General features: G+C 44.6%; 1 protein-coding gene across 1 annotated transcript in view; it reads right to left on the bottom strand.

The window, feature by feature from the left end:
- Window positions 1-5,892: 5,892 nt before the first annotated feature.
- Window positions 5,893-18,055, bottom strand: part of LOC138372112 (tripartite motif-containing protein 59-like) — an 85,820-nt gene continuing 73,657 nt past the window's right edge. The window contains exon 4 of the mRNA XM_069337405.1: window positions 5,893-6,065. The gene's annotated coding sequence lies outside the window, so the exon portion shown is untranslated. The remainder of the gene's footprint in view (window positions 6,066-18,055) is intronic.

Below are 18,055 nucleotides of genomic sequence, written 5' to 3'. Positions count from 1 at the left end.
TATACATTGGTAGTAGTCCTTCTTGTAAACATATGTTGTTAAATATGACCGAAAAAGTGAGATTAATAATTCTAACACAAATTTTCTCAATATTTCTTATGTTTCTTTTTACTATTGATGGTAATTGAAAAATCTATTCTCCAAAATTCCTTTTATTTCTATTCTGACGCGACACTTGAATGCGTTTCGTAATAACTTATTACATTTTCAAAGACTTTAGTTCACACACACAACAGAGAAAATTCGTGTTAGAATTAATAATCTCACTTTTTCGGTCATATTTAACATATAACATATGTCGTACCAAGTAGCCAGAACATACGTCTTGGCCTACTATGCAAGGCCCAATTTGCCTAATAGGCTGAGTGATTTTCTTTATTTTCAATAAATTGTTTCCAATTAGTTTATTTTTTATTGTTATTATATTATATTAAAAACATAAATTATTAAATTAATTTAGTTTAGGTTAGGTTAAGATAGGTTAGGTTAGGTTAGGTAGGGTTGGTTAGGTTCGGTCATATATCTACGTTAGTTTTAACACAAATTAAAAAAAAAATGAACTCATACATAATGAAATGGATATTTTTATCATTTCATAAGAAAAAAATATTGAAAAACAAATTCAGGAAAACTTGGCTTATTAGGCAAATCGGGCCTTGCATAGTAGGCCGAGTATGACGTTCTGGCTACTAGGTACAATAATATATATATATATATATATATATATATATATATATATAATTTTTTTTTTTAATTGTGAGGGTACCACCTCTGGTGCCAATGTGGGGACCCATAGCCTCGGAGAAGAAAATAAAAAGTATTCAGAGGAGACCTTGTGGTCTCTCACTGAATATAACATATATATATATATATATATATATATATATATATATATATATATATATATATATATATATATATATATATATATATATGTTAAGGGGGAGTAACCTACAGCGTCATTGGAAAACACAGCCTGGCCAAATATCAATAAGTGTCTAGGGGAGTGAAAGGCTAACAAAAAATATTCCAGTTTACTGGGCATTAACATAACATAAAAAAGAATACAATCTATAAACTCACACTCAATGATTTATCCAGCTTCTCAAAGCTGGGCATGATCATCAACAGGTCTCAAAACTGCATACAATCAGCACTAGCTGACGCCAGGCTCTATCGTGGCACAGTGGGACACTAGCGCCTATTATGCTGCTAATACCAATACAGGGTGGTGGTGGTGTCACAACCATTAACAAATGAGGTATGAGGAATCAATATCATATACAGCACAATGGCATCACTTAAGATCCTCAGGTACCCACCTCACTAAGATATATAACAGCACCTATCACCTGGTATAAAGGATACACAACGGCAGAATTGATCCATGGTATACATTACTGCAACATGACAAATATCCTAGCAGTCAAATGACACAAATAAGGTCACAAAACCCGGACCGTAGCGGCAACACATGCGCTCGACTGAGAAACTCAAAGAGTGACCGCCCAGAGCCATGCTGGCCGGGAGCGACACTGTATCCACCTCTATGAGTCAGCTGACGCCTCTCTTTCAAATATCTCAAGCTCATATACAGACATATCTCGATCAAGAACTTCTAATTCATATATCAACAAAAAAAAGACTATAATATACAACCTTACATAATAATATATATCAGTAATTCAGTACATTAAAGATTATATCATGATATAAAAATATGTGAACAAAGAATTCATATTGGCAAGACATGGTAACACTGGCGGGAGAGGGGAGGAGGGGTTAAGGGAGGATTTCAAGACGTCTGCCCACCAGCCATTATACATAAGTATACATGAACACAATATAAAGTATATATATATATACATGTGTATCAAAACCATGTCTATGTGGTATACATCTCACAATGCCAAAATCTAATTTAATGTTAGAGGACAATGTAATGAACAATAATGAAAGGGAAATTACACAGTATACATGACAGTAATACATCCGAGACCTAAATTTATACATTCTCCATCATAGTTCACATAATATTACCTATACAGCATTATGTAGCATTCCATAATATAAGCATATCCGGATGTTTTTCAAGCTACATAACATTAGGTTACTGCTATTCACTAGACTTCTAATATATATCCACAAATACATGGCAAGGACTTATGGTACAGATATATAATATACATAGATATATGTGGCATACATTGGCAATACACATTTAATACTATTGTGTTGTTGAAAAAAGAATAACTACATAAATTAATATTCGTGATACTAGGCTAATCAGCCAAGACATCACTATACAGTTTGAGCACATCATACACCAGCTACAGTATGATCATACTGGTGTATGTGTGGTCATAACACCACCTCACACCCATATGGTAATACCACAACACACCATGGTCCAGTATGGCAATATCACAACACACCATGGTCTAGTATGGTAATATCACAACACACCATGGACCAGTATGGTAATATCACAACACACCATGGACAAGTATGGTAATATCACAACACACCATGGTCCAGTATGGTAATATCTGAACACACCATGGACCAGTATGGTAATATCACAACACACCATGGACCAGTATGGTAATATCACAACACACCATGGACCAGTATGGTAATATCACAACACACCAAGGACCAGTATGGTAATATCACAACACACCATGGTCTAGTATGGTAATATCACAACACACCATGGACCAGTATGGTAATATCACAACACACCATGGACCAGTATGGTAATATCTCAACACACCATGGACCAGTATGGTAATATCACAACACACCATGGACCAGTATGGTAATATCACAACACACCATGGAACAGTATGGTAATATCACAACACACCAAGGACCAGTATGGTAATATCACAACACACCATGGTCCAGTATGGTAATATCTGAACACACCATGGTCCAGTATGGTAATATCACAACACACCATGGTCCAGTATGGTAATATCACAACACACCATGGACCAGTATGGTAATATCACAACACACCATGGACCAGTATGGTAATATCACAACACACCATGGACCAGTATGGTAATATCACAACACACCATGGACCAGTATGGTAATATCACAACACACCATGGACCAGTATGGTAATATCACAACATACCATGGACCAGTATGGTAATATCACAACACATCATGGTCCAGTATGGTAATATCACAACACATCAGGGTCCAGTATGGTAATATCACAACACACCATGGTCCAGTATGGTAATATCACAACACACCATGGACCAGTATGGTAATATCACAACACACCATGGTCCAGTATGGTAATATCACAATACACCATGGACCAGTATGGTAATATCACAACACACCATGGACCAGTATGGTAATATCACAACACACCTGAGTGATTGTGAGGTGATGGTGATATAGCAGTGATAGTAATATAATAGTGATATTGTGATAGCGATACTGAGGTGGTGATATGACAGTGATAGTGAGGTGATGGTAATATAGCTGTGATAGTGAGGTAATATAGCTGTGATACTGAGGCGATATAGCAGTGATAGTATAGTGGTGATATAGCAGATACTGAGGTGATAGTGAAATGATAGTGATGGTGAGGTGATGTGATATAGCAGGGATGGTGAGGTAGTGGTGCCGTAGCAGTGATAGTGAAGTGATGGTAGTATAGCAGTGGTAGTTCCGCGAGCGCTATGTCATGGGTTCGTATCCTGGCCGGGGAGGATTTACTGGGCGCAAATCCTTAACTGTAGCCTCTGTTTAACGCAACAGTAAAATATGTACTTGGTTGTAACAACGATTCTTCGCGGCAGGGATCGTATTCCAGGGACCTGCCCGAAACGCTACGCGTACTAGTGGCTGTACAAGAATGTAACAACTCTTGTATATATCTCAAAAAAAAAATATATATATATAACAGTGACAACAGCTGTCATATGGTGACACCAACAATTTGTTACTCAACATGGTCAGTATATGACCCCACGTGTGGGTCCTGAGGTGATGGTGATATATAGAGGTGATAGTGAAGCTATAGTGATACAGCAATGATAGGTTACAGTGCTGGGAAGATATAGCATTGATGGTGATACAGCCGTCATTGTCAAGTATATGATACCAAAGTATAAATACAAAAGTGTTAAATGCCAGATATAGTGAAGTTATGATGATATAGTGATAACGATATAGTTATGATGATATAGTGATAGTGTGTCCTTAAATTACATTGACATCAAAACACGCTGTCCATGGTGATGCAGGAGTGATGGTGGTGGTACAGTGAACTAGAGTGGCAGCACAACACCACAGTAGTGACGGTGGTGGTACATTGAACTAGAGTGGCAGCACAACACAACAGTAGTGATGGTGATGGTACAGTGAACTAGAGTGGCAGCACAACACCACAGTAGTGATGGTGGTGGTACAGTGAACTAGAGTGGCAGCACAACACAACAGTAGTGATGGTGATGGTACAGTGAACTAGAGTGGCAGCACAACACCACAGTAGTGATGGTACAGTGAACTAGAGTGGCCGCACAACACCACAGTAGTGATGGTACAGTGAACTAGAGCGGCAGCACAACACCACAGTAGTGATGGTGGTGGTACAGTGAACTAGAGTGGCAGCACAACACCACAGTAGTGATGGTGGTGGTACAGTGAACTAGAGTGGTAGCACAACACCACAGTAGTGGAGATACAGTGAACTAGAGTGGCAGCACAACACCACAGTAGTGATAGTGATGGTACAGTGAACTAGAGTGTCAGCACAACACCACAGTAGTGATAGTGGTGGTACAGTGAACTAGAGTGTCAGCACAACACCACAGTAGTGGTGGTACAGTGAACTGAGTGGCAGCACAACACCACAGTAGTGATAGTGATGGTACAGTGAACTAGAGTGGCAGCACAACACCACAGTAGTGATGGTGATGGTAGAGTGAACTAGAGTGGTAGCACAACACCACAGTAGTGATGGTGGTGGTACAGTGAACTAGAGTGGCATCACAACACCACAGTAGTGATGGTGGTGGTACAGTGAACTAGAGTGGCAGCACAACACCACAGTAGTGATGGTGGTGGTACAGTGAACTAGAGTGGCAGCACAACACCACAGTAGTGATGGTGGTGGTACAGTGAACTAGAGTGGCAGCACAACACCACAGTAGTGATGGTGGTGGTACAGTGAACTAGAGTGGCAGCACAACACCACAGTAGTGATGGTGATGGTACAGTGAACTAGAGTGGCAGCACAACACCACAGTCCACCACAGTCACCTCCCTAATGTCACTGTGGTTGACTGCTGCCATCACCACATCCAGGCCGCTCACCACATCGCCGAAGACATATGACCACTGGTCACCAACCTGGCAGTCCCTGGTGGTGACGACGAACAGGGCACACCTGGGATCCCCCGGCCCACCGAACACGCACACAGCTCCTGCCCGGCCTGACCTCCGGTACTGGCCCTGGAGGTGAGGCAGCAGTGGGGCTCCTCCCTTACCATCATTAGTCTCGTAGTCTCCGCCCACCACACACTCCCCCGGCTGCCCCTCGGCCCACACCCACAACAGTTTAGTGTTGCGGTAGGTGTGGCCCCGCTGGCTCGTACACAACAACACAAACTGTCTGGCCACCGGAGTGTCAGGGGTCAGCCGGATGGTGACCCGCCCTCTTGTTGACCCCGCCCACCCGAGGTCAAGGAACGCCAGGGTGCAGGAGGGCTCCAGCACGCCCACAACCTCACTTTCCTGCAGAAAATCAAATAAATCATGCTGGTAACTGTGTAACAAGATGTTATCATATTAGGTATCAAAACTCAGTAAGTCAGTAATGTCAGTAAGACTAGTGGGTGTAATAAAGTAACCTGGAGGGTGTGGGCGTGGGCGGGCATTGGCTGACGCAGGAGTGGGTGGAGGTACAGCTGTCCATCTTGTAAAGTTATCCTGGCGGAGCGGAGGCCATCTTGGTCTTCCTGGACGGCCAACACCCGGCCAGACTCCACCAGCCTCTTGACGGGCTCCCTCATCCTGCGGAGGTCCTCAACCTGTGGACAGTGTCAGCCCCATTATCACCTGTGGACAGTGTCAGCCCCATTATCACCTGTGGACAGTGTCAGCCCCATTATCACCTGTGGACAGTGTCAGCCCCATTATCACCTGTGGACAGTGTCAGCCCCATTATCACCTGTGGACAGTGTCAGCCCCATTATCACCTGTGGTCAGTATCAGCCCCATTATCACCTGTGGTCAGTATCAGCCCCATTATGACCTGTGCTCAGTGTCAGCCCCATTATGACCTGTGGTCAGTGTCAGCCCCATTAAGACCTGTGGTCAGTGTCAGCCCCATTATGACCTGTGGTCGGTGTCAGCCTCATTATCACTTGTGGCCAGTGTCAGCCCCATTATCACCTGTGGTCAGTGTCAGCCCCATTATCACCTGTGAACAGTGTCAGCCCCATTATCACCTATGGTCAGTGTCAGCCCCATTATCACCTGTGGACAGTGTCAGCCCCATTATCACCGGTGTTCAGTGTCAGCCCTATTATCACCAGTGGGCAGTGTCAGCCCCATTATAACCTGTGGTCAGTGTCAGCCCCATTATCACCTGTGGTCAGTGTCAGCACCATTATCACCTGTGGACAGTGTCAGCCCCATTATCACCAGTGGGCAGTGTCAGCCTTATTATCACCAGTGGGCAGTGTCAGCCCCATTATAACCTGTGGTCAGTGTCAGTCCCATTGTAACCTGTGGTCAGTGTAAGCTCCATTATCACCTGTGGGCAGTGCCAGCCCCATTATCACCTGTGGGCAGTGTCAGCCCCATTATCACCTGTGGGCAGTGTCAGTCCCCCCCCCTCTACTGGCAGGGGGTTGGTGTTGGACCTGTAGCTCCAGCTCCCCTCTACTGGCTGGGGATTGGTGCTGGACCGGTAGCTCCAGCCCCCCCTCTACTGGCAGGGGGTTGGTGCTGGACCTGTAGCTCCAGCCCCCCTCTACTGACAGGGGGTTGGTGCTGGACCTGTAGCTCCAGCCCCCCTCTACTAGCAGGGGATTGGTGCTGGACCTGAAACTCCAGCCCCCCTCTACTGGCAGGGGGTTAGTGCTGCACCTGTAGCTCCAGCCCTCTTCTACTGGCAGGGGGTTGGTGCTGGACCTGTAGCTCCAGCCCACCTCTACTGGCAAGGGGTTGGTGCTGGACCTGTAAGTCCTGAAACCCCATCTACTGGCAGGGGGTTGGTGCTGGACCTGTAGCTCCAGCCCCCCTCTACTGGCAAAGGGTTGGTGCTAGACCTGTAAGTCCAGCCCATGTCTACTGGCAGGGGGATGGTGCTGGACCTGTAGCTCCAGACCCCTTCTACTGGCAGGGGGTTGGTGCTGGACCTGTAAGTCCAGAAACCCCCTCTACTGGCAGGGGGTTGGTTCTGGACCTGTAGCTCCAGCCCACCTTTAGTGGCAGGGGGTTAATGCTGGACCTGTAGCTCCAGATCACCTCTTCTGGGAGGGGGTTGGTGCTGGACCTGTAGCTCCAGCCCCCCCTCTACTGGCAGGTTGTTGATGCAGGACCTGTAGCTCCAGCCCCCCCCCCCTCTACTGGCAGTGGGTTGGTGCTCGACCTGTAGCTCCAGCACCCCCTCTGCTGACAGAGGGTTAGTGCTGGACCTGTAGCTCCAGCCCCCCCTCTACTGGTAGGGGGTTGGTGCTGGACCTGTAGCTCGAGCCCCACCTCTACTGGCAGGTTGTTGATGCAGGACCTGTAGCTCCAGCCCCCCTCTACTGGCAGGGGGTTGGTGCTGTACTTCCAGCCCTTCTCTAATGGCCGGGGGTTGGTGCTGGACCTGTAGCTCCATACCCCCCTCTATTGGCAAGGGGTTGATGCTGAGCCTGTAGCTCCAGCCCCCCTCTACTGGCAGGGGGGGTTGGTGCTGGACCTGTATCTCCCCAGCCCCCCTCTACTGGCAAGGGGTTGGTGCTAGACCTGTAGCTCCTGCCCCCCTCTACTGGCAAGGGGTTGGTTCCGAACCTATACCTCCAGCCCGCCTCTACTGGCAGGGGGTTGGTGCTGGACCTGTAGCTCCATCCCCCCCTCTATTGGCAAGGGGTTGATGCTGGACCTGTAGCTTCAGCGCCCCCTCTACTGGCAGGGGGTTGGTGCTGTACCTGTAGCTCCAGCCCCCCCTCTACTGGCAGAGGGTTGGTGCTGGACCTGTAGCTCCAGCCCCCCCTCTACTGGCAGGGGGATGGTGCTGGACCTGTACCTCCAGCCCCCCTCTACTGGCAGTGGGGTTGGTGCTGCACCTGTAGCTCCTGCCCCCTCTACTGGCAGGGGGTTGATGCTGGACCTATAGCTACAGCCCCCCTCTACTGGCAAAGGGTTAGTGCTTGACCTGTAGCTCCAGCCCCCCCCCTCTATTTGAAGGGGTTTGGTGCTGAACCTGTAGCTCCAGCCCCCCCTCTACTGGCAGAGGGTTAGTGCTGGACCTGTAGCTCCAGCCCCCCTCTACTGGCAGGGGGTTGATGCTGGACCTGTAGCTCCAGCCCCTCCTCTATTTGAAAGGGTTAGTGCTGGACCTGTAGCTCCAGTTCCCCTATACTGGCAGGTGATTGGTGCTGGACTTGTAGCTCCAGCCCCCTCTACTGGCAAGAGAGTTGGTGCTGGACCTTAAGCTTCAGCACCCACTCTACTAGCAGGGGGTTGGTGCTGGACCTGTAGCTCCAGCCTCCCTCTACTGGCAGGGGGTTAGTGCTGGACCTGTAGCTCCAGCCCCCCTCTACTGGCAGGAGGTTGGTGCTGGACCTGTAGCTCCAGCCCCCGTCTACTGGCAGAGGGTTTACGCTGGACCTGTAGCTGCAGCCCCCTCTACTGGCCAACCCGTTCTCACACAAGACAGCATATATATGACTTAATGCTTAAAGTCAATATGTTGAATGTGATTTAGTACATATGTGATATATTTCCAGTTACCTTTTTTACCAAGGCCCAAACTCTTCCTCACGTACCAATTTACGTCTCACAGTACTCGTCCATCAACGTAGATGGCAGAATAGTCGTGATTGGTTCAATTATAATGAAAATTGTAGTTTTCAGGTCCCACATGGGTTGTGAAATTTCCCTACTAATGTCCATGCTCTTAGAATATTACAGATCAGCTACATACTATTGAAGGCTTGTAGTTTTGCTTTGAGAAATATTAGTTGTTCTTAGTAAATTATAATAAGCACTACAAATTATTACATAGAATAACAGTGCTTCACCAATCAATATTATATACCATAGTTTACGCTTTAAAAATCTTTAAAGAATGTTTGTAGGAACGCTAACAGAAAACGATGTTATGTTGGAATGTTTATGGGGTAAACTACTGCAAACTTGGGGATCACTTCCACCCACAGGAAGGGTATGGGGTCCAATACCATCCACTGGATGTGTATGGCGTCCACTACCACCGACAGGATGGGTATGGGGTTCACAACCACCCACAGGATGGGTATGGGGTCCAATAACACCCACTGGATGTGTATGGCGTCCATTGCCGCCCACAGGATGAGTATAGAGTCCAGTATTGCCCACAGGATTAGTACATAGGGTCCACTGCCGCCCACAGGGTCTGTAAAGGGTCCACAGGATTGGTAGGGGGTCAACTGCCGCCCACAGGGTCGGTAGGGGGTTCACTACCGCCCACAGGGTTGGTATGGGGTCCACTGCCACCCACAGGGTCGGTATGGAGTCCACTGACACCCACAGGGTCGGTATGGGGTTCACTACCGCCCACAGGGTCGGTAGGGTGACCACAGGGTCGGTAGGGGTCCACTACCGCCCACAGGGTTGGTAGGGGGGTCCACTGCCGCCCACAGGGTCGGCAGGGGGTCCATTACCGCCTACAGGGTCGGCAGGGGGTCCACTACCGCCCACAGGGTCGCTATGAAGTCAACTACCGCCCATAGTGTTTGTATAGTGTTCACTACCGCCCATAGTGTTTGTATAGTGTTCACTACCGCCCATAGTATTATTATGGGGTCCACTACCCCTCATAGTGTCGGTATGGGGGTCCATTACTACCCACAGGGGTGTGTCTGGGGTCTATTTTTTTCTGTATTGCAGAGGTGGCAATACTGCTTTTCCAATCTCATTTCTTGTTCAATGTAAAATATTTGTTGCTCGACTTGCAACAATATATATATATATATATATATATATATATATATATATATATATATATATATATATATATATATATATATATATATATGTGTGTGTGTGTGTGTTTGTGTGTGTGTATATAGTATAGTGCCTTTGCAATAATGTACCAATGTGTGTATTTGTTGTATTGTATTGTTGAAATACATTGTTCACATGAAATACATGTGAAATATTGTTGAAAACATCTTGATGACTTATTAAACCAAAATTATTTATTAGTCAGAAGAAAGACAAAAATGCGATCTATATGTTAAACCTCTACCAGACAAATATTTTAAGTAAAACCGAAGATATTTGTAGTTTTATAAAAGGGGCAGTTTTCATTGCTCGTCGAGCTCGAAAACTGCAGCATTCATCTCAGAACCATGCCTATTTCACACAGATTCCTTAATAAACGTAAGAGTTTTATATGTCACAAGAAAGATATAAATATAAGCTTCATTCTAAATACCTTACCATCGGCATATTTAAGTTTAAAGCGAAGATACGTGTACTTTTATAATAGCCGAGCTTTGACCCCGGACAGATTGATCGACCGAGCAACTCTCTCTCAGAACAATGTTTATTTCACGTGAATTCGTTAATAAACATATATGTTTTATATGTCTCAAGAAAGGCAGACATATAAGCTTCACTTTAAACACTTTACCATAGACATATTTAAAGTTCTAATGAAGATACATGTATTTTAAAAATTATGAAGCTCCCACCCCATACAGACTGAACGACAGAGAACTCTCTCTCAGATCAATGTTCATTTCACGTAAATTCGTTAATAAACACAAATGTTTTATATGTCTTAAGCAAGATAGAAATAAGAGCTTCATTTTAAATACATTACAATATACATATTTATAGCTCAAGTGAAGATACATATGTTTTTATAGTAGCGCTCAGTACCTTGTCAGGCATGGAGTGCAGACGCCTACGCACTTGCCGATATATTGTATAATTAACAAAGATACGCTAATAAAGCCTAAAATCTTATATGCCCCCAGAAAAACCGAGATATGAACATTATTATGATTGCACCAAATGAAATATATCATGTTCGAGAACAAAGATATATCAATTTTAAATTAAGTTTCGACTCTTGCTCGGGCGAGAGATGGGGGCGACTCTCGCCCCATCTATTGGAGATTCTGTCCACTGAAGACCCAAAGCTACTCAAACCCTCCTAGCATTATTTAAGTAATGAAGTAATATGGTATATTTACTCACTATAATGTGGGTGCTGAATGCAGAACATGAGAAAACATATATTTACTCCAAACTAATATAATTTTATTATGAAATAAGTAAAAAAGTAGCATCAAAGGAAGTCGACGGTCCAAGCGTCAATGTTGTGGAGCGACTTATCCAAGATATATCGTTGTTTGGAAAGTGTTTTGGACAAACCCTTCATGCAAACTGCACCTACTATCAACAAGAAGAAGAAGAAAGTGTTTGTTGGCATATCCAGTTGTCGCACTTCTCTGCACAAATTATCACAAATTTAAATTATAATGTTAACAAGTAGAATACGTATTTTTAATAAAATCTAACATAACTAGCCAGAAAACATTTAACATTTATTAAAAAATATATGTTTGGAAGTTAAATCGACTTCATGGGAGAATAGTTTTGTTATATATACTCGTTATTCGTTGACATGCGTTCGCTACTTAAACTACCATGTACTGTACTTATGTAAAATCTCCCATGTCTCTTCGCTCATCTCACCGAACCCTACAGGCTCTGTGATATATTGTTTAATTAATTGAGCTTCACAAATAAAGCTTATAATTGTATATGTTATCAAAATGGCAGAGCTTAGTTTAGTTCATTTATTATGCACCCCATACCCATCCTATGAGCGATAGTGGAGTGTTACAGAGGCACATATTGGGCTCAGGGACTGAGCCCCACAATTCATATAGCCAAGCAAGTTATAATCTTGATAAGCTAGTTACAAAAGTCAATGCACATCGTCACATCAACAATGGGCTCGAGACCGACCACAAGTACAGTTTATAATTTAAGCAACTGACATATATGGAGGGCTAGTGTCACAATTGATATGTTTATCCTACACATAACCCCCTCTCCCCCATCCAATGGGCAGCGGTGGATAGGTTACAATCAAGTTGTTTTTTGCATTTTATTCAGAGATTAGATCTTATTGGGCGAGGAAAGATATTCATATTTTAAAGAAGGCTTCTTGGCTGATGCTCTCCATTGATGGTAAATATAACCTTTTGAAAATCAATGTTAGTTTGATCTAGATATTGTAATTAACGAAAGTATTTATGTCATCAGAAAGGTAGAAATATAGGCTACATTTAAAATCCTGTCATAAATATAACTGTAGTGAAAACGAAGATATATGCGTTTTGATAGTTACTTGATGGCTAGCTCTGAGAGTGTGAAGCCCTGCACACCAGCCAATAAATTGTATAATTAGTTTCCATATATTTTAATTAATCTTAAAAATCTATATGTCAGAAGAAAGGAAGATGTAGCCGTTAATGTGACAACATTTAAAAATATATATCTCTTAACCTTCAAACTGCTAGGGGCCCAAATGGAATTCACATCCACAGGCGCAAAAAAAAAAAATTGAAAAAATTCTTTCGTCTTATAGAAGTGTTCATTTTCGTTCCCTGATCATGGAAAAAATAACAAAAAAATCGTAGGTGGCATATTTTAGCCGCAATAGGGTAGGGAAGTGTGGCAAAAAAGGGGCATTGGCAGAGCCTTCGCCAGACGAGGTCTACTCCGCCCGAGCTGCCAGACAGCAGTTGCCACAAATATATTATTAGCTAATTATTTCAATGTCTTTGATTGATTTTTTCTTAGTTTTTTGCAGTAATATTATTCCATACAGTGAATTGTGGTATATTTATATTATAAAATGTGTGAACCAATGCTGTACTCAAAATTATGGTGTGCATATTAGTGATTCAATTATTATGTTCATAAAACAATAAACAAATAGTTTTGCTGTTTTTACACTATATACACAGGTTATATATAAGTATCTGCATGTTTTGTACACCATAACGAACTACTAAGTTGGTCTTGTGAGTCAAAAAGCAACGAGGAGTGACCGCCAACCACCAGCGAGCCCCTCACTGCCACTCCCTCCCTCAACACCACCTCACTCACCCTCATTCACCTCCCACAATACTGTTTTTGTATTTATTCACTATACACAGACGTTATATATACATATTTACATGTTTTGTTCACCATAACTGTACATCTAAGCTTGTATGGTGAGTAAAGGCACAAAGACGTAGCTACTCAGCTGATCGGCGGCCGCCCTCAAGGCCAGACTCGCTAATATTTGTCCTCCAATAATATTATTTGTGGTGTTATTACGCTATATACACACTTTTTGTATAAGTATCTACCTGTTTTATTCACCATACCAGTACAAATAAGCTGGTATGGTGCCCAAAGACCATACTGGCCATCAGTAAACACCATGCCAAGTCGTGCAGATGACGCTCCTTCCTCACCAAAATGGCGGCTCCCAACCTTCTCCTCTTGCTGTTATCTCACACTATACACACGTTATATATAAGTATCTACATTTGTGTTCACCATAGCAAACCACTAAGCTGGTATGGTGAGTGCAGTCAATAAATGGTGGCCACACACAGTCAGAAGACGACGCCACAACCCTCCCTCCCACAGCCTTACTCCTCCCTCCATGGAGCACAGCGCTAAATATCACCACAATCCTGCTATTATCAGAATCCTGGTCAGTTTTATCACAGTAAGGGGGCTTCAGTAATACTATCACTGCTAAATAATAGCAGTATCATTTATATTATGGTATTTGTAGGCGATGCTGTGGTCACAAGCTGAACAGCGGTGCTGTGAGCTCGTGCTGCGTGCGCCAGCCTTGGTGGCTTGCTCAATACTGACGCTGTAACACCCAAGAATGTTGGCCTGGATTTTTTTTCTAGGTGGCATCTGGCAACTATCAGTCGTGGCTGTACTATAGCTGCCCCTATCCCAGGCGGGGCGTTTAAATTATAGCGCTAGACACGAAATCATATATAAATGATGTGCGCGGTTTCGGTTTTGTCACTGATATCATTTATATATGATATGCGCGGTTTGAGGGTTAAGTTAAATAAATAATTACCACCTTATCGCCAGTGTCGGGACACATGAAAACTACCTAGGTATCAGTATCCAGCCACGCGGGGATCACAGGCTGCACAATACTGATAAATTATGTAATGCACTACTTGTGGTCCATCTCGAACCCATGTATGATGTGACGACTTATAGTGAATTTTGTAACTAGCTCATCAAGATTGTAACTTGCTTAGCTAAATGAATTGTGGGGTTCGGTCCATTTATTTTCTTTCTTTATTATGCACCCCATAATACACATCCCGTGGGCAGTGGTGTAAAGGATTACAGAGGCACATAATCGGTTCAGGAACTGAACCCTCTAGTTCGTTTAGCTAAGCAAATAACAATCTTTTGACGCTAGTTACAAAATTATTAATGTACACATACTTATGCATACATGTACATATTCACACGTATACATATATACATACACATACATATTTAATCAGCCACACAAATACACACATCAGTAATCTTCTGTGTCACAAATAATTCAACAAGGGGCTCACAACAGTCACTATACAAGGCACTTTACATCTATGAGGAGTCGCACAGTTACTAGTCTTGCTCCACACCCACCCAACTGGGCGGCAGCTTTACAGTCATGTGCTTCACACCCACCCAACTGGGCGGCAGCTTTACAGTCATGTGCTCCATACCCACCCAACTGGGCGGCAGCTTTACAGTCATGTGCTCCATACCCACCCAACTGGGCGGCAGCTTTACAGTCATGTGCTGCACACTTACCCAACTGGGCGGCAGCTTTACAGTCATGTGCATGCATTACCTACAGTAAGCAAATTTGGATACTTCGCTAAGATTTCGGGCAGCACATCATTATGAATGAAGTACTTATACATTTCATGGTCACTATTGATGTTGTTATGTTTAAATTCAGCGATTTTTTCACATTCCATTATATAATGACGCAAAGTATGCGAATAGTTCTGCTGACAGAGTTTACATTTAGTCAAATCTACATCATCAGATGTTACAAACTCCCAGGGGTACTTGTAGCTGAGCCAAAACCTAGCAGTGGTAACATCTAGAAGTTTGCTAACATTATTGGATGACCCAAAGACTAGCGATTCATCAAAGTTTATACAATATTGTGAAATTGAGAGTCAGTGTAGTAACATAAATTGGTAAATCATAAATATTGTAAGTTAAGAATCTGATGCATGTGTGTGTGTTGGGGGGGGGGGGGTTATACCCTTGGTAAGCGAGAGTGGAAAGTAACCTTAGACATACTGCGGTCAATGTGTGTGGGGGGGGGGGAAGGAGGGGGGGAGTCAAGTAAGTAATTATCAAAAGAAGGCACCAAACCGGGAAGGCTATGTAGCACCATCAAATACGCAAAATAATCAGAGGGCGCTAAATATCACCAAGGATGCCAATACGAGAACAAAAACACATAAGGCGAACGATATCAAAAGTATCCGAGTCACCAAGAATTCTATCGAGGGACAGGCGACCGCGAGGGGCGGTCGGAAAGCAAGACACACGCTCGTCCTGGAAGTCAGGACATTCAAGAAGGACATGCATGACCGTAAGAGGGACAATGCAACTAGGACAATAAGGAGCAGGGCGGCACTCCATCAAGTGACCATGGGTTAAGCGAGTATGGCCAATACGCAACCTCGCCAGAGCTGTTTCCCACCGCCGGTTACGGTGGAAGGAGGACGGCCACGAGGAAACACAACATTTAAGAGTACGGAGCTTGTTACCAGTAACAGACAACCAAGAAGCCTGCCAACGGGTAAGGACTGAGGAATGGATAACCGGGTAAAAGTCGGAATACGGAATGCCTTTACGAGAGATGGGACAAGAGCGGACAGCTTCCTTGGCGGCAGCATCCGCACGTTCATTTAAAGACACGCCAATATGGCTGGGAACCCAACAAAACTCAACCGACTTAAATTTACTGTGAACGAGAAACAGCCAATGCTGGATCTTGACAACTACTGGATGAACCGGATTAAAGGACCCGAGAGCCATGAGGGCACTACGAGAGTCAACAACTACAAAGGAAGACTGACAACGAGAAAGCAGGAGACGAAGAGCATAGAGAATAGCATAAAGTTCCGCTGTAAAGATGCTAGTCTCCGGAGGCAAGCGACACATATAAGTGCGATCAGGAAAAACAACAGAGTAGCCAACACCGTCCGCTGACTTAGACCCATCGGTGAAGACAGAAACGGAGCGGGAGAAGAAAAGTGCTCGAGGAAAAGGCGTTTTAGAACCGTAGGAGGGGTAAAAGCTTTAGTGATACGGGTCAAGGATGTACAAAACCGCGGAAGAGGGACCCTCCACGGGGGCAAAGAAGGAACAACACGAGGAGAAACATCAGAAATACGAACGGAAAGAGAATCCTGCAGGCGAGATAACCGGACAGAAAGAGGGAGGTGGTGAAGAGGAACAGGAACCGCAGGAGGGGTAAAAGTTAAAGCACGACAGAGGCGAGAGGAAGGATGTTGCAAGGACCACGCAAGATAGCGAAGACAGTAGCGATCACGGCGGTCCTGGAGAGACAGGAAGCCAGTGTCAACATACAAGCTAAGGATGGGAGTCGAACGAAAGGCACCAGAACTGAGGCGCAACCCAGTATGGTGCAAAGCATCAAGACGGCGAAGAGTAGAAGGAGAAGCAGACGAGTAAGCAGGGCAACCATAATCGAGCTTAGACAGGACGAGAGAGGAATGCAAAGCAAGTAGAGTGCGCCTATCTGCCCCCCAAGAAGTATGGGACAAGACCCGAAGGAGGGTAAGGGCCTTAGAGCACTCAACACGGAGGTAAGAGATATGGGGAGACCAAGACAAACGAGTGTCAAGGAATAACCCCAAAAGCTTCGCGGAATCTTTGTATTCAAGGGGATGACCATAAAGTGACAAAGAGGGACGAAGAACTACCCGTTTCCGCGTAAAAGTCATGGCACAAGTCTTAGAAGTAGAGAACTTGAAGCCATGATCTGTGGCCCAAGACGACACGGCATCAATTGCAAGTTGAAGCCGGCGTTGAAGGAGAGGCGAATCATCACCCTGACAACAAAGGGTAAGATCATCGACATAGAGGGCGGAGAAGACACCAGAAGGAAGAGAGGAAAGAAGACAAGTGAGGGCAACCAGAAAAAGAGTAGTGCTCAGAACACTACCCTGGGGCACACCTTCGTATTGCTGAAAAGAGGGAGAGAGAGCGGTACCAAGGCGCACCCGAAAGGAACGACGAGAGAGGAAGCTGCGGAGAAAGAGAGGGAGATGACCACGAAGGCCAAAAGAATGAAGTTGAGATAGGATATGATAACGCCAAGTGGTGTCATAAGCCTTTTCCAGGTCAAAAAGGACGGCAACAACGGAGGTCTTCGCAGCAAAAGCAGTACGAATATAGACCTCCAAGTTCACCAGGACATCTGTCGTGCTGCGGCACTTGCGGAAACCAAATTGAGAAGGGGAGAGGAGGTGATGGTGTTCCATGAACCACATCAGACGAACATTACCCATACGTTCAAAGAGTTTGCAGACAAATCTTGTGAGAGCAATAAGGCGAAAGTCCTTAGGGGAAGTACCCAGAGACCCCGGTTTGCGAACAGGGAGGACAACGGCATCGAGCCAGTCCTCAGGGACTGACGACGACTCCCAGATCCAATTATACAGACTCAGTAAATACTGAGACGTGCTCGGAGGGAGATGGCGAAGCATCTCATAAT

The sequence above is a fragment of the Procambarus clarkii genome, chromosome 37 (assembly GCF_040958095.1).
Source record: "Procambarus clarkii isolate CNS0578487 chromosome 37, FALCON_Pclarkii_2.0, whole genome shotgun sequence".
Classification (NCBI taxonomy): Eukaryota; Metazoa; Arthropoda; class Malacostraca; order Decapoda; family Cambaridae; genus Procambarus; species Procambarus clarkii.
The sequence above is the reverse complement of the archived record's forward strand: the minus strand, read 5'-3'. Positions and strand labels throughout refer to the sequence as shown.